Raw genomic sequence first — 21,990 nt, 5'->3', positions numbered from 1 at the left:
ATTTTATGAATGTCTAATATGTGCTAGATAATAAACCAAGCACTTTGTATGTAATATAACACAAAGAAAGTCTTAATATTAGTTCAGCTTTGCAACTGAAAGAACTAAGGCTTACAGAATTGAAATGTTTTGCAAAGATAATAGAACTAGTAAGAAGAAGAAGGATGGCTACGGACCAAATGTGTCAAACTCCAGAGCCTCATAAGTCACCACTCTTTAGCCCTTTTCCTGCAACCTTCTCAACCTGATGTTGCTGGCACCTTGGGTATTGTGACCCCAGGAAGCTGCTATCATCATCTTGGTAAACTCCTCAGTTCTACCTCCTAAATATGCCATGACTGTATTATTATGTGACTTTTCTGTCTCTAGGGTGGAGACCCTGCAAGTTTTAGACACATTTTTTTATAATTCCGGTTAAAAAAAATTATATATATCTTATCAGTACTAGTATACCTTCTTTCTAAGGGTAAAAATATAAAAATCCCAAGTTTTACCTAAAAATTGACTATAATTTTGTAGTGTCTTATATGAATATTTTTATCTCCACCACTGGTGATGAAAGCAGGATTTGAGAAGGTCTGGTATAGGCCTCAAAAAAACAAATAGGTTCATTTATTACATCCCAGGAAGAGTATTTCCTAAATGGACCTCAGTCCTTTGACTCTTCATTAAGCCATTCCAGTGGCTTAAGATCACTTGCTGTGACCTTATACCCTCTGGGAGAAAAAAAAAAAAACAGAATAAACATATAAACACCTGTGTAATTTGGTACCAAAAGGACTATAAATTTCTCAGTTAATAAAATAATTTTTATCAACATACATTTACTCAGAAGGAAGAGAAGTAATGAAACATATCTACTTTTATTTGAGAAGATTCTAAATGCCAATCATAACCTCTAATACAAAGCAGCTCATGGAAATTAAAAATGCTGATTTTAGAAGACATATCAGAATTCATGGTAAATTGTTTTTATTCAGTGCATTTGCTAGAGCTAAAGCTGAGTGTTTTTCAAGAGAATACATATGCTTTTAATGTTCCCCTATACTACAAAGAGCTCAGGCTTCTTTGGCCAGTGTTTAGAGACATTAGGAATCACCACTTCGTTTGCAAGAAATATTGACTTTTCCAAGGATTACCCTCCCCTGGATTTGAATGAAATCAGGGCTGCTTACCTATGTAATACAGATGTGCCTCACATCTGCCTACTCAAAGGTCCTACCTAAAAGTCCTTAATAATCTTTAAACCTGAATTAAGGATTCTCACTTTTATGTAAGAGAACTGTTGTTTCCACTTTCTTTTTTATGTCACCCTGAGTAGTCTGGCTGCTATTACTGAATACCACAGACTGGATGGCTTATAAAAAATAGAAAATTATTTCTCACAGTTCTGGAGGCTGGAAGTTCAAGATCAGAGTGCCAGGATGGTTGGGTTTTGCTGAGGCCCTCTTCCAAGTTGCAGACTGCCAACTTCTCATTGTGTCCTCACATGCCAGAGAGCAGAGAGAGGAAGCACACTCTCTCGTGACTCTTATAAGGACACTAATCCCATTTGGAAGGGCTCCATCCTCATGACCTTATCTAATGTTAATTACTTCTCAATGACCCCACCTCCTAACATCTCACTAGGGAATGGGTTTCAGCATATGAATTTGTGAAGGACACACTCACTCCATAATAATCCCTAATAGGTGAGAAAAGCAGTATTTCATACAAAATTCAGGTCCCTGACTGTGGCTCTACAATCCCTCTCTCTTAACAAAATTGTCCCTGTGTTTGTGCTCCATTGTCCAACCACTGCACTACTGATCTCAACTCAGTTGAAAATCATCTACAGAAAAAAACAATCATGTGGGGTGTTTTGGATTTACTTAATAAACATAACCAAAGCAGAATAAAAAATTTGCATTAAAAATAAGTGTTATGATGAAAATAAATATTATATGCATGGGATATTAAAGCAGCGAGAATAGAGTAGCTAATTCACTCATTTAAAAGAGTTTGAAAAGCCATCAAGAATACATTTGGACCCCTAACCGGTTTGGCTCAGTGGATAGAGCATCGGCCTGCGGACTGAAAGGTCCTGGGTTCGATTCCGGGTCAAGGGCATGTACCTTGATTGCGGGCACATCCCCAGTGGGGGGTGTGCAGGAGGCAGCTGATGGATGTTTCTCTCTCATCGATGTTTCTAAGTCTCTATCCCTCTCCCTTCCTCTCTGTAAAAAAATCAATAAAATATATATTTTTTTAAAAGAATACATTTGGACTGAGTCTAGAAGGATACATTTTTCAATTGGGTAGATTGAGAAGGACTTTTCAGAAAGAGGTAGTAATGTGAGCAAGGTGCATGGACAAGAAAAAATCTGGAATATGAGTAGACCTTGTGCAAAGGGGCACAAGTTCAGCAAAGATTATAGTAGTATAGGACAAGAGATGTAGTGAGGAGCAGGGTGTAGAGGGACATGTCTTTCAATAAGAAATTTTACCCTTATCCTGAACTGGCACAACCTCAGACACAGCCCTTCACAATAAAGGACTGCTTTTCACAGGATGTAGAAGTGAGTGTCACCTTTAGATATATGACCGAATTATATTAGTTAATGAAAAGCCATTAGCTTTGTGTTTCACAAAGTTTTCCCAGAAGAACAGATGAAGCTTTGCAGGGATTTAAGGCTGGAGCTAGAAGCATATCAATTAGAAGACTATTAAGAGTCTCCATGAGAGATGAGGAGGAACTATGGGCAGAGAATCCAAATTGCTTTAAATTCTTTGTTAAAAGAGTTACACACACACACACACACACATACACACACACACACACACACACACAACCAACTCACTACAAGGATCCTCAGGAGACTGCATCACTGATGGAGGAAACACAAGATCCCAAGAGGTAAAGTTTTCACTGTCAAAAACCACACAGAGTCTCCAGTAGAAACCCATAGTTGGCCCATGATACACAGCATAACTGTACAGGAACATCCAGAACTTGCAGTTTTCAGAAATACTGATAATTAGCGTGGCTCAAATCCCACCTTCTAGATACTAATTCTGTTTATTTCTACCATTCCATAACAACAAGGACTTCCACTTCCAGCTCACCGCTGAGCCCACCTCTACCTTGCTATTACCTGAAGAGTAAACATAGATAACGTGATCTAGAATCCAAGGAACATCATGTGGAGACAATCCAAATTAGCGTCACCCTCTGCCTCTTTATAATAATGTCATACCACCCACTGTGATCTTTTTAATGGAAAAATACTTTTTAAAATATATTTTTATTGATTTCAGAGAAGAAGGGAGAGAGATAGGAACATCAATAATGAGAGAGTACCATTCACCGGCTGCCTCCTGCCTGCCCCCTACTGGGGATTGAGCCCACAACCCAAGCATGTGCTCGTGATCAGAATCAAACCCAGGCCTCTTTAGTCAGCAAGTCAATGCTCTATCCAATGAGCCAAATCAGCCAGGGCTGGAAAAGTACTTTTTAAGGCCATTTAAAAATACAGAGCTCTTTGGTCCTATAGTATATCTACATCTACTTCTCCCATTCAACAATTCCATCATCCACCTTCCACTGACTCTGCTGAAAGGGCAGAGCAGGACAGCACAAAATGTACTGTACCCTCCATCCTGTGTAACTATGTATCAGACTCCTTTTTCTTAGAAAACCGCGAGAATGTAACAATTGCATGAACCTGCCAATAGGAATGTAGAGAAGTAGATTCAGTCCAAATTAGGCAATCTCTGTAACCCACGTCACTTCCCTAAGCCCACCCAAATGTCCAACCCTTTATAATTCATCACTCCCCCGGAGTTCGCTCTCTGGCCCCACTGCTGCGTCAGGAGGAGGCTGGGAGCCAAACCCGGGTTTGAATAAAGACTCTTTGCTTTTGCATCGGAGAAAAGGCTCCCTAGTGGTTGATTATTGGGGACCCTGAACTCTGGGCATAACATTTGGGGACCCTGAACTCTGGGCATAACATCTGCCAGCCCATAACAGAAAACCATGAACTGTGGCTAGAAATCAAAGTGATTTCCCCAGACCCACTATCAACTTCCTGCAGCTATTCCTGACTCACTTGGTCATTAATCCAACAAGATTTAAACTTTGGGTCAACTCTAATTTCAATTTCTACCTCTGGCTTCTCCAATAGCTGTTCATAAATTTTGCCTCTGCTCATATCTTTGGGTCCTGGCTTTCTAATCTCCTGCCTCACCACCCTCCTTATGACCTTGAGGGGGGGAAACATTCAACACACAAGAAATCAAAGAAAGCCTAGCCCACTCCTGCTCAGTTTTGGAAATCAAGAATAAGAAAATTAAACAATTTGAGGCAAATATACTAACTCAATAAACTAGAATTTTTGTTTTTCTTTTGCTAAGGGAAAAGAGAAGAGTGAAATATTAGTCTTGACTACAGGGATCAGACTTTATGCAGTTGATGGCATTGATTTGGAAAACTAGAGAATATTAAAAGAGACAGCTAAGGAGAAAAGAGCTATGTGAACCAAAGCTTTTCAGCAAGAGAATGGCTTCATCTAGTTCTGTGATGTGCAGGAAGATTTGGGAAAGGACAAGAGAAAAACAGAAAACCTAGACTATAGTAATGGGGAAATGTGCTACAGTTTGGGGATCACAGTTATAGTTCTGAGTGATAGTGAATCTCAGAATAAAAAAAATGTTGCTGTTTAGAATAAGAATATTAAACAACGTTGCAGATTTCTGCCAGGTCATGAACATTATTGGTATAACTATATTAAATCTATTTTTTAAGGATCCTTGAAAAAAATGGAGTGTGAGATTTGGCATCAGTGCTTGACTAAATGTCAGAGATTTAATCTGAAAATAGGGTAATTGCTGAAATTGGCTGAAAAACATCCTGCTTCACAGGATTACATTTGTATAAAGAAAACCTGAGGCAAAAAGTAGACTAAACCTCCAAGTGTGGTAAATAAAGAGGATAGTAGAAGACCTGGGCACAAGAGGCTCCACTGCCAAAGAAGATGGAACAAAAGATTATGCCAGAAAAATATTTTGAGAAACGTACCACAGAAGAATGTATAGCATAGTCACTGCAAGCCTGTGACTTAATGTGGCCTATGAGTCTGGGCACCTTGAGTTGAATGTAAATATAAACATGCCCAATATAAAATGTTGGTACAAATATAAAAATGATTGAGCTGAGGAGAGTATGAATGGCAGGTTATAATTAGTAAGTCATTGATCAGTATATCACGTCCAATGGCATTTGTTCTACAATCTCCCCTTAGGTTCAACTGAGCAAGATGATAATATCAAAGTGGGAAGCCGCCCTTTATGGAGCACTTACCACTAGACACTATGCACATGGGTTTCCCTCTGCATTACCTCATTATTTCCTGGCAATAAACTTATGAGATCCCTACTTAACAAGGAGGAAAGCAAGGCACAGGGAGGTAAAGCTAGATATAGAGCAAAGAATAAAACAAGAATTATTTCAAAGCCAATGCTGCTAAGACTTCCACTATAGTGTCTACCTTGTATTGCTTTCTGCTCTCTTGTGAGATTGATAACAATAGTGAGAATGGCAAGAATGGGTCAGAAGGATAAGAAAGTGTTTTAATTAAATGATATTTAACTCATGTAAGAGAGAGCCCCAAACCCTGTGCTGTTTGTTTGTTTGTTTGTTTGTTTGTTTGTTTGTTTGTTTAAAGACAAATTTCTTTTTCTCTCATGTGAAAGAGTTAAGTAGTCTGTGGCTGGGAGGTGGGAAGGCAGCTCCACCTTGGCAGGTCACCTCTCTACTATCTTGCTGCTTCACTATCTTTAATATGTTGTCTCGTGTTTCCAAATGGCTGCCTGAGCTCCAGCCAAGGAGCACCTTGGAAAGGACAAAAAGGAATGTGGCAAATGGCATGCATGTTGTCTTTAAAGTAACTTTCTAGAAGTGGCTGCATTGAACTTCCACTTACATCTCATTTGTCAAAACTAAGACCCAGAAACACACCTGGCTATTAGGAAATACTAGAACAGGTAGCATTTATTTTGCACAGCCATATAATCAATTAAAAATTGAATTTTGTTACTAAGGTAAGAGAAGAGATCAGATTTGGGGGAAACAAGATATGACTGGACCAATGACCAGACAGAGAAGTAAAGTAAGGGGAGGAGCCAAAGAGGCCTTGAGTGTTCAGCTTCCTGCTGATTAGAGGGAGGGTCTTTAATGCCTGAGTAGAGATAGGGTAGGAAATGAGGAGAAATAGACTGGGAAAGAGCATGCAAGGAAGAAGGTGAATATGACATTGGAAGTATCATATGGTTGAATTATTAATTAAAATTAAAATTAAATCATTATAATGATGGCTTTTTATCACAATAACTGTAGAAATATGTGTAGAAATACATATCATATATATATGGCATATGTAACTTTAGAAATATGATAGTAATCATAAATTCCTCTAAAATGTGTAAATATTAAGCATTCAAATGAATTTAGGTATTTTTTTTCCACTGGAACACATTAAAAAATGTAAGTATCAATGAAATTCCAATCATTATTCTTCAGGCTTTATGATTACTGCATTTAAAATGAACTAATTACTAAAATTGAGTAATGGGGTTGTAAAGTGCAGCATAGGAAATATAGTCAATGATATTGTAATAACTATGTATGGTGTCAGATGGGTACTAGATTTATTGGGTTTGGCATTTTGTAAGATACGTATTCCTGAAACTAAACAATAAAAAATTACTTAAAAAAAAAAAAACAAGTAATACGACATTCTAGTTCTTTAATGGATATTAGGAAGATGAAGTTTTGAAAAGAAGAAAAATGGACATTCTTGAATCAAGGATATCAAGCCCAGAGTCACTGAAGACAGCCTGACTGCCATTTGCCCAAGTTCAGGAAGATCTTTCAAAGAGATGCAAAGGGGTAACATGAGCATGGAGTGGTTAACTAGCTTTAATCATTGGTTAGCTGCTATTCCAAGTGCTTTGCCACAGTATCACTGGATGGAGAAAACAGCCTGCTAGAGACTGACTTTTGACCAAATGTACAGGATATTGTTATCTTTCAATAGATGCAGGAAATACCAAGATGCTCAGTCAGATCTTTCTCCCCTTCAGTTGAGAAGCTTTTCCAGGGTGTGAATCATATCTTTCCATCTCTGTTTCCTCTCTGCTTGGCTCAGCAGCTGTCACAGAGCAGTTTCTCAGTATACAGGGTGGGGGGAAAGTAGGTTTACAGTTGTTCTATAGAAAATAATACAATAATTAATAAATAATAATACAAGAATAAACTGTTTTGCATACTGTAAACCTACTTTTGCCCCACCCCGTATGTTTTGTTGAGAAATATTATGGAAGTGTTTTGCTCCAATCAAAATTTTGCTTTGTTTTAAAGACCTGGATGGCATCATATCGGCATTTGTATTCCTGGACCTGGAAGAGAGGATGTAAAGTTCCTCAGATCCTACCAATTCAGACACATCCATCCTTCAATGTCATCTCCACTTTGAAGGCTTCTCAGGCTATATCAATGTTTCCATTCTTCTGAGTGCTTTAAAATTAATGCAACTTCGGCGCATGCAAGGTGTTATCTCATTCAGAGGTTCCAACTCAGCATCAGTGACACACTGGCTGAGCAATCCATTGTGAGAAGATAGGGGTTTTCAGGGAACCTAGCAAATATAGACTGAAGATTGTTATCTCTTATATAGCCTTATCTTTAGTGCTGTGAAAAAAAATATGGACAATTTCATATTGCGTTAACAATTCTCCATTTGTTAGTCTTGTCTCATTGTCTACTATAAGCTCCTTGAGGGCCCAGACTGTCTCAGGTTTCTTGACTTCCATCACATGGCACCTAGCTCAGGGCACACAAGAAAGCCTCTTGATAAACCCAATGACTGTGAGAACTACACCATGGTGGTTTATTAACCGGCTACAGATCTGTTGATAACCAGAGAGGAAAATGAACCAACACACAAGCAATCTTTAATTTACCCTCCCATTTACTTTCATTTTCAGATATAAACATACTGGCCAGATTTCTTAGCAACAAAGTCGACAAAATACCACATAAAATTTAGAGGAAGAGAAATCTATTTATAATAATAAAATGGTAATATACTAATTAGACCAGACATCATTCCAGATGTCCTTCTGAACGAAGCCAGAGCTGGAGGGAAGCCTGGGTCCCAGGTGCCTGCCAGCAGCCGGAGCAAAGCCGGGGTTCCAGGCGCCAGCCTCTGCTGAAGGGAAGCCTGTGCCAGCCCGGGGAAGGAAGGACTACTCTTGCAAGAATTTCATGCAATCAGGCCTCTATAATTCCTAGAGCAGCTGCCTAGAAGGATCTGGTCAGACTCCTACTCCTCTGTGCCCTTGTTTGCACGCTTGTTTCCTTTATTTAAAATGGAAAGAGCAATACTGATTAAATGTCTGAGTAGAACAGCAATATCTTTTCAAGCTCATTTAAATCTGCCCTAAACCATTAAGTAAATTGTCTCATACTATGTAATTACAGTGAACTAAAGTCAAATTTATACTCTACACTAAGACATTTAGCTTTCACTGACTAAACAATGATCTGGATGCCTTAGGAGGGCATCTCACTAATTAATTAATGTTATATGTAGAACTTTTCTTTTTAATGTAATCTTACTTGTTTTATTTTTCTTCATGGCTTCTGAATCTTTTCTTATTCTTTAAGACTTTTCTGACTATAAAATGGTTTTTAATGGTTCTCTGGATCTTCTTCAAATACTTTTTTTTTTTTAAATCTTGATGGTTAAAACATTAAACTATTTGAAATTTATACTTATCCTGTGCAGTGGTGCTATCACTTAAGCATTTTTCCAAAACTGTCAATAATTGTCTCCCCAAATGATGAAAACACCTATTTTTACCCATTTATTTGAATTGCCACCTTTATTCTATACTATATTGTCATATATCTGTTCTTAGATTTGCACTGCCCAATAGTAGTTTCTGTGATGATGGGAATGTTCTATATTTGTGCTGTCTAATGTAGTTGCCACATGTAGCTAGTGAGTATTTAAAATGTAGTATGACTAAAACTAAATTTATCACCTCATTTCATTTTTAAAATTTTTATTAAATCTGTTGGGGTGACATTGGTTAAAAAAATTATATCAGTTTAAAACATACAATTTCTATAATTCATCATTGTATATTGCATTATGTGTTCACCACCAAAAGTCAAGTCTTCTTCCATCACCATATATTTGATCCCCTTCACCCTCTTCATTATCATCCCACACCCCCTTTCTCTCTGGTAACCATCGAACTTTGTCTGTGTCTGAATTGTTGTTAGTTTGTCCTGTTTGCTTGTTTGTTGCTTTCAGTTTTATATCTGACATATGAGTGAAATCATATGGTTATTTGTAAAGATATATGTACTTTATGTGCATTGCAGCAATATTCAGGGTGGCCAAGACATGGAAACAAAAGAAATGTCCTTCTTGTTGTTTTGTTGATGTTTTCTTTTGCTGTGCAAAAGCTTTTTATTTTGATGTAGTCCCATTTGTTTATTTTCTCTTTAGTTTCCATTGCCCTAGGTGTGGTATCGTTGAAGGAATTGCTTCGGCATATGTCTGAGATTTTGCTGCCTTTGGATTCCTCTAGTATTTTTATGGTTTCCTGTCTTATGTTTAAGTCCTTTATCCATTTTAAATTTATTTTTGTGTATGGTGTAAGTTGGTGATCTAGTTTCATTTTTTTGCATGTATCTGTCCAGTTTTCCCAACACCATTTATTGAAGAGACTGTCTTGACTCCATTGTATGTTCTTGCCTCCTTTGTCAAATATTAATTGAGCATAGTGGTTTGGGTTGATTTTTGGGTTCTCTATTCTATTCCATTGATCTATATATCTGTTCTTGTGCCAGTACCAGACTATTTTGAGAACAGTGGCTTTGTAATACAGCTTGTTATCTGGTATTGAGATCCCACCTACTTTGTTCTTCTCTCTCAGGATTGCTGCAGCTATTCTGGGTCTTTTTTTATTCCAGATGAGTTTTTGGAGAGTTCGTTCTAGGTCTATGAAATATGCCATTGGTATTTTATTGGGGAGTGCACTGAATCTATAGATTACTTTGGATAGTATGGACATTTTCATTATGTTGATTCTATCAATCCATGAAAACGGTATGTTCTTCCATCTGCTTATGTCTTCCTCTATCTCTTTTTTCAGTGTCCTATCGTTTTCTGAGTACAGGTCTTTTACCCCCTTAAGTTTATTTTATTTTATTAAGTTAAGTTTATTCCTAGTTATCTTAATTTTTTTGGTGCAATGGTAAATGGGATTGCTTTTTTAGTCTCTCTTTCTGAAAGTTCACTATTGATGTATAGAAATGCCATAGATTTATTGGTGTTAATTTTGTATCCTGCTACATTGCCAAGAACATATTTGCCAATGTTATCTCTGATAAGAGTTTAATCTCCAACATTTACAGGGAACTCATACAACTTAACAAAAGGAAGATAAACAATCAATAAAAAAAAATGGGCAATGGACCTAAGTAGATACTTTTCGAAAGAAGACATAAGGAAGGCCAAGAGACATATGAAAACATGCTCAAAGTCACTAATCATCTGACAAATGCAAATCAAAACAACAATGCGGTACCATCTCACACCTGTCAGAATGGCTATCATCAACAAATCAACAAATGACAAGTGCTGGCAAGAATGCAGAGAAAAAGGAACCCTTGTGCACTTCTGGTGGGAATGCAGATTGGTACAGCCACTGTTGAGAACAATATGGAGTTTCCTCAAAAAACTAAAAATGGGCTGCCGAAACTGGTTTGGCTCAGTGGATAGAGCATCGGCCTGTGGACTCAAGGGTCCCAGGTTCGATTCCAGTCAAGGGCATGTACCTTGGTTGCGGGCACATCCCCAGTAGGGGGTGTGCAGGAGGCAGCTGATCGATGTTTCTCTCTCATCGATGTTTCTAACTCTCTATCCCTCTCTCTTCCTCTCTGTAAAAAATCAATAAAATATATTTTTTTAAAAAAACAAAAACAAAAACTAAAAATGGAACTCCCATTTGACCCAGTGATCCCACTTCTAGGAATATATCCCAAGAAACTAGAAATACCAATCAGAAAGGATATATGCATCCCTATGTTCATAGCGGCACAATTCACCATAACTAAGATTTGGAAATAGCCTAAGTGGCCATCAACAGATGAGTTGGTTAGAAAACTGTGGTACATCTACACAATGGAATACTATGCTGCAGTAAAAAGGAAGGAATTCTTACCATTTGCAACAGCATGGACAGAACTGGAGAGCATTATGCTAAGCAAAATAAGCCATTCATAGAAAGATAAATATCACATGATCTCACTCATTTATGGAAAATAATGAACAATATAAACTGATGAACAAAAACAGATCCGGAGACAGAGAAGTATCTATCAGAACATCAAACCTTAGAGGGAAGGTAGGGGAGGGTGGGGGTAAGGGGGAGAGATCAACCAAAGGACTTGTATGCATGCATATAAGCCTAACCAATGGACACAGACACCAGGGGGTTGAGGGCATGAGTGGTGGGGGGGTGGGGGGGTGGGGGGAGAAAGAGGTGATAAGGACACATATGTAATACCTTAATCAATAAAGAAAATAAAAGCCAGGATAGAGGTTGCAATCGGGATAGGGGTACACAGAGGCTACAGTTGTTGCAATGTTCTATTTCTCTATCTGGATCGTGATGATTATATGATACAATACAATAAAAGCTGAGTGTATGTTTTTGTAAAAAAAAAAAAAAAAGAAAGAAAAACGAAATATCCTTTGATAGATGATTAGATAAAGAATATGTGGTACATATAGTATATACAATGGAATACTACTCAGCCATAAAAAAAGATGAAATACTGCCATTTGCAGAAACATAGAAGGATCCTGAGAATACCATGCTAAGTGCAATGTTACCTTATTTAGCTTTAATTGAGTTAAATGTAAATAGCCTCATGTGGCTAGTGGCTACCATATTGAATGTAGATTATCTAATTCTCTACCAGCACTAGACTGCTTTATTGTTTGATTTGATTTATAGTAAAGCAAACACCATCGTTATTCTTTTTTATTTTAAAAAATTTGAGGCTTTTCAGGTGCATTTAGTCTCCCAGTCAACATTTAAAATAGGCTTACTAAGTTAGCAAAAAGAGGGGGGCACAGCAAGAGGCCTCTCTGGATTAGAAGTAAAGGGGGCAGCTGACTTATCAAATTGAAAGTCTCTTGGGTTTTATTGTCTACTATATTTATTTATTATTCCCAAACATTTTCTACTATGGGCTAGATTTTTTAAATATATTTTCTACTTGTGTATTTCTTACATAAGCAATGCTGTTGGTTTTTATATATTAACAGAGGCCCAGTGCCTGGGATTCGTGCACTGGTGGGGGGTGTGGCCTGTGGGGATCTGCCCTCTGTGGGAGCACCTCTCATCCTGGTGAGCTGAGCGGCTGTGGACCTGCCCTCTGAGCAGCTCATCCCGGTCAGCCAAGTGGTGCTCCAACAGGGGGAGTGCACTGGCCACCAGGGGGCAGCTCCTGCATTGAGCATCTGGCCCCTGCTGGTCAATGCGCATCATAGCCACTGGTCGTTCCACTGTTTGGTTGATTTGCATATTAGGCTTTTATTATATAGGACTAGAGGCCCACTGTGCAAAATCACACAGCCCCACCCACCTGCACGTGCCTTGCTTTGCACGCAGCCCCGCCCACCCGCACGCCACAGGACCCCAGACCCCGCCGTAGACCCCACCGCAGACCCCACCACACTGCGGGGCCCCAGACCACACGGCGCCTCCTGGTGACCGGTCGTTATGGCGTTAGGGCCACTGGGTTTTTATAATATAGATCTTATGCTTACTAAAATTATTTTATTTCTAATGTTTTACCTGTCATCTGTAATACAAGTTATTTTATTAACTCATTAAAAAGGGTTCATTGTTATGTCATATGCAATAAATAAATCTGCTTCTTCCTTGCTTATTGCTTTTCTCCCTTTTTACATTGACTAGAAGTGCCAGAAATTTACTGAATACTAATCATTCTATGTATGTACAGAGTGGAAGAAAGGATCATTTTAAATTATTCATGTAAATATTGCGTTCCTGAAGTCTATTTGCTTTGTGAATGTACGTATACTTTCCTTCCAAGAGCCCTAAAGGAAAAATTTGGCAGGCCTGTGTGTATCAGCAACATCAGCATGCAAAGCTCCACAAATATGGGTTTCCAATCCAAATCCCATTACTTTTTTGACAAGAGATGATGATGGAACTTTTCTGCAAGGACCGTGCATCAAATAAGAGCCCCAGCCCAGGACTCTTAGTCTAGGATGTGAAATCAGGAAACAGCATTTTCACCTCTTCTATGGGATTTCCCTCTGGACATCAATTGCATCACTGAAATTGCATGCTTTCCACTGGATGCAACAAACGCATAGTGAGTACTAATACATGCCTAGCCTTTCATGTTGGTTGGGCTAGTGGAAAACATGCAATTGAGTAAGACATGTTCTTGTCTTTAAGTTGCTTACCGTCTACTAATAATAACCAATATAATTCCGGGTATACTAACATTTCACATGTTTTCCTCATTTGATTCTCAAAACATTATTTTATGTCCATTTTTATAATACAGAACCTAAGTCTGGCTTTCTTGCCTTCTACACAATGATAATATTATTCAGAAATCCAATGACTTTCAATTATAACCTTTGAATACATCATCTTTTTAAATTTTAGTTTCAGTTTTTGAAAACTCTTCTTATCTGGAAACTTGACCCCTTCTACTGACTCTTTAATCTCCTTTTTCATCTCATTTTCTACCACTATGGTCTCTTCTTATACTTTTTGGAAAATTTTATCAACTTTATCCTCCAAATTTTAATTGCTACGATAGTTTTTCATTTCCTAGAGCCCTTTTTCTAACTGTCCCTTTTTTATTGTATCCAGTTCTTATTCCATGGAGACAATATCCTATTTTCTCTGTCTGAACATATTAATAATATTTTTCTGGGGTTTTCTTTAGCTTTGTGCATTGTGTCTTTGATCTCTGAACTCCTTAACTTTGCTTGTTTTGTCTTATCTTTTGTGTTACAAACTCTCTACAAAGCCCTAAAAAGTGTGTGCAGAGTCAAGGTTTGTCAATTGGCATCCTCCATTTCAGAATTACTGGATTGAACCATTTGAGGGGGACACTTAATGTTTAGTGCCTATAAGTTTTTCTTGTTTAGTTGGTCAGTTTCTCCAGAAGAAAATACCAATGTCCGGCCTTAACTACATAAATTTGGCTGCCTGCTTTCTCAGAAGCAACTGGAGTAAGTTGGATAAAGTTATTACCATTTAGTGTGCAGACTTGCTGTTTATGTGGTTTCCCAAAGCCCAATGAACCTGGAGTCCCCAAGCTCTGAGCTCCTCTGATGCAATTCTCCAGGCAGGGAATAGACTTCATCTTCTGCTTGGGTAAGGGAGAAGCAATGAACGAGCATCCAGAGTGGAATAGGGTTTCTAGGCTCTAAAGTGCTTTTTGTACAGACTTGCAACCAATTGAAGATTGCAACCAAGCTTCCCATATTCAGTCCCTCCATGGCCCTCATGACTCCCACTTTCAGCGGTGCCTGTGCCTCCCATTCCTGGGAACTTCCAGGGTCCTGCTGCATGAATTGATTTAAATCTTAGTTTCCCTCACTGGCAGCTTGCTCTAGTTGCTGAATCCAAACGCTTTCTATCCTCCGTATCCTAATACTGCTTTTTCCTCTCTATTTTCTTTGTCTTTGCATATTATTATCTTTTTTATTCATTTCAGGGCATTTTAGTTTAACTGGATCCTTCAAGGTTTATATTTCAAAGGACAGTCCGGACACACGTTTACCTCAGCTCCCTCCTGAACCCTCAGCACATACACAGAGGACAGAGGGGCTTTTTTCTTTATCTTCTTATCTTCTGTCTTGCATACAGTATAATAGTAAAACAATGAAATAAACTTTTTTAATTGAATATGTGTGTCTTAACATTTTGTTTTGAAATAATTCCAAACTTACATAAAATTGACAAGACTGAACATTGCTGCAATGAACATAAAATGCCTATATCTTCACAAATAACCATAGTAAAAAGACTTCTTGTTTACCTTTTATCCAGATTCACAACATTTTAATATTTGCCACAGTTTATTTATCATTCTAGATGATAGATAGGTAGATAATAGATAGATAAAAGTGTAAATAAAGATATGTGTATAATTTTCTTTTCCTAACCATGTGAAAGTGGTCCATGCAAAGCGCCCCTTTTCACCCTTCATACTTCAATTATGTTTCTTAAAAACAAAGAAATTACCTTATATAATCAGAGTATAATTATCAAACTCAAGAAATTTAGCATTGGTAAAGACTTTCATGTAATATATACATGCCTACTCCAATTTTATCTGCTGATCCAATGGTGTACTGATCCTTCGGTGAAGGAGCTAGTCCAGGACCACATATCAAATCAGTTTTCATGTCTCTTTATTCTTTTACAGTCCAGAACATTTATTTAGCTTTTGTCTTTCATGACATGAGTGTTTTTGAAGAATATAGGAATTTTATTTAAGGTTGCTTAGTTAGGCTTTGTTTGTTATTTCCATCTAAGTAATTTAAGCATTGCTGGTTTGAATACTTTCTAGGTGTTGGTGTGTCATTCTCCAGGTACCATATCTGGAGGCACCAGTTGCCTATCAGTCATTACTTGGTGGTGTTAATTTTGTTTGGGGGGAGGGTTATTTTGTATTTTATTTTATTAATTAATATATATTTTTATTGTTGATAGTACTAAATGTTGTTCATTTTTATCATCAAGTCAAGGTGTTGTTCAGTTTCGGCATGGTATAGCTGCAACAAGAGCAATAGGTGAGGAAATGATTGAAACAATGCAAATATCTTGCTCCTTCTCAAACTTTTCTCCTTAGCTTTGAAATCCATGAATAAGTTTTGTTTAAATCAATCTTTTTATATACTGCTGTCAAAATAATAATTTTTTCAACTTTACTACTTTCTCCACATTATTATTTTATTCTTATATATGGTATGAAATAGATCTAAACTTATACTTTTTTAAATGGTTATTCATTTGTCTTAACACCATCTATTTTTAAAGCTAATCTTTGCACTAGTGATTTGATACAATACTTTTTCAGGCAGTTAATTTTCACATGAAGTTGGTTCTATTTCTGGAGTTTGCATTCCAATGGTGTATTTATGTAACAGCGCCACATACATTTAATTATATATCTTGATTTTCAATGTCTTCCTAGCTATTCTTGCAGGTTAATTCTCAAATGAATTTTAGTATCAATATGTCTAGTTCCAGAAATAATCATATTGGGATTGCATTAAATTTATGTCATCTTAAAGAGAACTAACATCTTTAGGACATAGAGACACCCTTATCCTCTAGGATTTTTTCAAGTGTACTATTATGTCATCTGTAAATAGAGGCTATAAAAGATTCATCTGGCCACCAATATCTTCCAAACCCAGAAGACACAAATGTGTATGGTTTGGAAAATTTACAAGAAGCAACAGAGCAGTAATTCTGAATATCATTGGAAACTCACACACACATACACATAGACACACACACACACGCACACACACACTTATTTCCTTGAGAAAACATCATTCTGAAAAGAAAAGAATAGTATTATTAATAGAATTTTAAGGTTAAGAAAATGATAACTTATAAACTCAATATAGCTCAAAATAGAATTCTGGGTTAAATTAAAGAAGGTCTAGCTCAGTAGAGATCATAGCTATAAGGTGATAATCCATAATTTATATTATAGAGAAATGAGCAGAAAGATATTCATGTCAATGTTTTGGTTAGTGTTCCAACCAGTGGAAAAATTACCAACAAGTAAAAGATAAAACTATAGATTGTTGAGTAGCTTAATCAATGCGTTCACCACCAAGTCCTTCACAGAAATGTTGATGGTGTTCTTGCTTCCCTCCCCCACACTGCGTATCTATCAAACTGCTCATCCTCATGTCATCAGTTAACCGACTTTCCATTCTCATAGAGCTTGGCATTAGTTTATAATGCAAGGCCTCCAAGAGAAGTGCACACTGACAGTTCAGTATCTTTGCTTGCATAATCTCTGAGAAACTTTATACTTCATTGATATTTATAATTTGAGAGACTCTTGAAAAAAATCTCAGGATAGATCCCTTAAATGTCAACTAAAAGATATTTTTTTCTTCATTCTATATCTGCCACTTCTAAGCTTCACAGAAAAACCTTATTCTTGGTAATATAGAACTTGGGGATGACCTGCTCTATCCTACCCACTTCATATGTCATGAGCCTTGATTACAATTTCTTTAATTTGCCAAACTGGAAATTTTTCCTTCATCAATCTTTCTCAGACAAGAATAAGATGAAATTAGAAGGAGCCAGAGCTAAGGTACTTGAAAAACTAAAGGATGGTCTGTCAGGGAGAAAAATATAAAGAAATAAATAAGGAAAAATGAGGGAGAGAATTGAAGTGAAAGGATTAGAAAAAAATATTTAAAATGGATAGAGGTTTCTCTACTGGTTTCTTAGTAGTATGAATTATTTCCTTTATTTTTTCTCATTTCTAGAGAAAATAGTGCTGTTCTCATGTGTGTACTTCACTAATTACCTTCCTAATGCCTTAACTGAGACAGAGAGCAATTACTCATATATTGCTGAAGAAAACGCTAGAGGCTTAACCTCTGGTGAGAAGGTTTCTTTCCAACATGTCTTTTGCCATCTGTTCTGCATGCGGTCGCATTATTGACATCCCTAACCAGCATACAAAAGTCATTTTTTTGCTATTTGACTGATGTATATGTTGCATTCTTATCTATCCTTCCAGAAGTGCATTTGCTAGTGTAAACCTCTCAGTTCATTACAACCTGTCACTGAAAATGGATTGCCTCATTGCTACAAAACTCGTGTTCACTGCATTAGCATAAGGGTAACAGCAACCGATGATATGAAACATCTAAGAAAGTGAGAGACATGAAAGTGAGCTGGATAGATGGAGAATCATTTAGAATAAACTAGGCAGGTTCTTAACTAAGTAAGATCCTGCTAGAAAATTTGATGAGTAGCTGATGATAGACCTTTCTAGTACAAAAATGATGTACTATTTTGGTTAAACACTTACTCTATAGCTAATCTGCACATTTTCATCACCCATTCTGATCCATTCTGAAACCCAAAGAGCAAATGGCCTGTCTTACAGTTATGTACCATAACTTAACACCTTTCTACTTCCTCATTTCTCACTACCACAGCACCAATTCCTTAATGCCACCAAGTGCTCTAGTTCTTAAAATGTCTCTTTTCCCACGCTATTATCTTTCTGGCATTTAACTTGCTTGTAACAATATCTAGCTAAAATGTAATGAAATTGTTTTGTGTTATTGAAATTATTTTATAATTATCTTTGTTTATGACACCGAGACACTGGATTTATTTGTAGAATGATATTATACAGTTTCTAAAGAACTTTATGTAAGCAGAAAAGAGTGAAAATAAAGCAAAATATTAAGCAAATAATGGATATGGAAAAAAATTGTGAAGACTGTACTCAATAATAGAAATTTTAGGAATACCTTCTATCCTATATAATAAAGAGCTAATATGCAAATGGTCGTCACACCCTCGAACCCTTGCTTGCGCCCTCGCCCCCTCGCGCTGGGGCCAGGAGACCTGAGGCTGCGCTCCCCTGCCTGGTGGGGCTTGATGGGGGACCTGAGGCCACGCCCCCAACCCCAGCACCAGTGCTGGGGGGACTTGAAGTGGCGGCCCCCACCCTGCGGGTCTTGACAGGGGTGGAGCTGGCCGGGTCTGGGTCTCGCGCTATTTCAAGGTGCGCGTGGGTGGACGGGGATTTGACTCTGGGTCCCGCAGCACACTCCAGACTCTGACAGGAGGGAGATTTTTATATACATTTTACTAATTTTCTTTCATCTATGACACTTCTATTATAGAGAAAGGGCAAAGAGCAATATTAAAATATTTTCTCTAATTAATTCCCTTTTAATGTGCACAAATTTTGTGCACCAGGCCACTAGTTAGAAAATAAAATACTGATGTTAGTAAACCTGATTTCTAGTTTAGGCTCTATCATTTACTACTTGGAAGATATCAGAAAAGTCATGTATCTATTTGCCAATGTTACATCTGATAAGGGCTTAATCTCCAAAATTTACAGGGAACTCATACACCTTAACAAAAGGAAGATAAACAATCCAATCAAAAATGGGCAAAGGACCTAAATAGATACTTTTTTAAAGTGAACATACAGAAGGCCAAGAGACATATGAAAACATGCTCAAAGTCACTAATCATCCGAGAGATGCAAATCAAAATGACAATGAGGTACCATCTTACACCTATCAGAGTGGCTACCATCAACTGGTGAGGATATGGAGAAAAGGGAACCTTCATACACTGCTGGTGGGAATGCAGACTGGTGCAGCCACTGTGGAAGACAGTATGGAGTTTCCTCAAATAATTAAAAGTGGAACTCCCATTTGACCCAGTAATCCCACTTCTAGGAATACATCCCAAGAAATCATAAACACCAATCAGAAAAGATATATGCACCCCTATGTTCATAGCAGCACAATTTACAATTGTTAAGATTTGGAAACAGCCTAAGTGCCTATCAGCAGATAAGTGGATTAGAAAACTATGGTACATCTACACAATGGAATACTATGCTACTGTAAAAAAGAAGGAATTCTTACCATTTGCAACAGCATGGATGGACCTGGAGAGCATTATGCTATACAAAATAAGCCAGTTGATAAAAGATAAATATTACTTGATCTCACTCATTTGTGGAATATAATAAACAACAAAAACTAATGAACAAAAATAGATCCAGTGACATAGAAGCATCGAACAGACTATCAAACCTCAGAGGAAAGGTGAGGGAGGGTGGTAAGAGATAAACCACAGGACTTGTATCCATGCATATGAGCATGACCAATTGACACAGACAATAGGGGGTAGGGGCATGAGCTGGGGGGTCGGGAGCGGGTAGGGAGAGATCAATGGGGGAAAAAGGAGACATATGTAAAACTTTCAACAATAAAGAATTTTTAAAAAGTCATGGCTCTTCTGTGTGTTTCAGTTGCTTCACCAGTAAAAGAAGTAGTTGATCTTAAACAATCTTTCAATATATAATAATAGCCACCATTATATGAACACTTTTATGGGTCAAACTGCGTTGAATGCACTATGTAGGAAGTCTTGGCTTGATTTAACTTTTACAACAACCTTGCAAAGGAGACATTGTTACTTTTGTTTTAGAGATCAGGAAACGGACTCAGAGAGATGAAGTGTCACTCTCAAGACTACACAGCTTGTTACTCATGTAGTTGGGCTCAAGCCTAAGCTGTGTCCATCTTCCTAAGGGTAGCCAACATCTTGGACCTATTACAGTACTAATGGCAACTATCATCCTGCAAAATCTCCCTAAGGACTCAAGTCAAATGTTCCTAGAGCTGTATTAACAGAAAAAAAAAATTACAAAGGGCAACATTGCTTTATATTATTTTTAAGGCAAATCTTAGGATTGGAAAAGTAACATCCATTTACAATATAAAATGTAGTTACTACCAAAAAGAAAAAAGAAGAAACAAAAATCAGTTCTAATTCTACGACCCATAAGTTACTCTTGAGCTATATTTCCTCCATGTCCTTGTCTCATCAATGTATATTCAACTGCCTAACCCAGTCCCCGAAATAGGGGTTCCTCAGTAAAGGATGAATAAAATTTTAGCTGATCTCACTCATATGTGGATTCTAATGAACAAAATAAACCGGTGAACAAAATAGATCCAGAGACATAGAAGCATGGAACAGACTGACAAATTTCAGAGGGAAGGCGGGGGGGGGGGGGAGGGGGGGAATTAACCTGGAAACTTATATGCATACATACATAGCCCATGCACACAGAAAATAATGTGGTGAAGGCCAGGGAGGGGTGGGTATGGAGTAGAGGGGGTCAAGGGAAAAAGGGGAGCATTGGTAATACTTTCAACAATAAAGATACATTTTTTTAAAAAATTTTAGCTGGTATCTTCATTTCTTCCTGCTATCCCCTCTGCCTAGTTAACTAATATAAGAATTACAAAAGTACTTTCTTTTTATCACCTACTATATTGAAAGCATGTTAGTAGATCATTTTTTTCTTATAACATCTCTATAAGGCAAAATGGTTTTCTGTTATTACTGTTATCCTCATTTATAGATGAGGAGACAGAGGCTTAAAAAATTAAGCAATTACCTTGCCCAAGATCATATAACTAATACACAAGCTGAGATCACTTTCATAAGAAGCCTATGCCTAGAATCACTAGTCAGAACCACTTTCATAGCAATAATTCAATTTAAGTTAAGCACTCATAGCCTCAAAAATGCAGCCCCAGCCCTGACCGGTTTGGCTCAGTGGATAGAGTTTCAGCCTGCGGACTCAAGGGTCCCAGGTTCGATTCCGGTCAAGGGCATGTACCTTGGTTGCGGGCACATCCCCAGTAGGGAATGTGCAGGAAGCAGCTGATTGATGTATCTCTCTCATCAATGTTTCTAACTCTCTATCCCTCTCCCTTCCTCTCTGTAAAAATCAATAAAGTAAGTTTTTTAAAAAAGCAACCCCAGTGTTGCATATACCACATAGTGGTAGGTGTCCAAAGCCAGGTAATCCAGAGCCTTGGCAAAAGTTCCAAATTATTTTTCTCCCAATCCTTACTAGAGAACACTAAGACTCCCACATCAATTGAATGCTAAGAATAACCCTGAAAAAAACAGAGATCCCCATGTTAGATAAAGAAACAACCCTAAGTGTACATCAGATTAGCTTTACATAAGAAAGACCGAAAAAAAATTTTAAGAGAAATAAAAACTAAGAAAATTACACATCAAAAAAAGGGCCTCAAGGAAATG

The sequence above is a fragment of the Eptesicus fuscus genome, chromosome 8 (assembly GCF_027574615.1).
Source record: "Eptesicus fuscus isolate TK198812 chromosome 8, DD_ASM_mEF_20220401, whole genome shotgun sequence".
In the NCBI taxonomy this organism is placed as follows: domain Eukaryota; kingdom Metazoa; phylum Chordata; class Mammalia; order Chiroptera; family Vespertilionidae; genus Eptesicus; species Eptesicus fuscus.
This window is presented reverse-complemented; position numbering follows the sequence as displayed.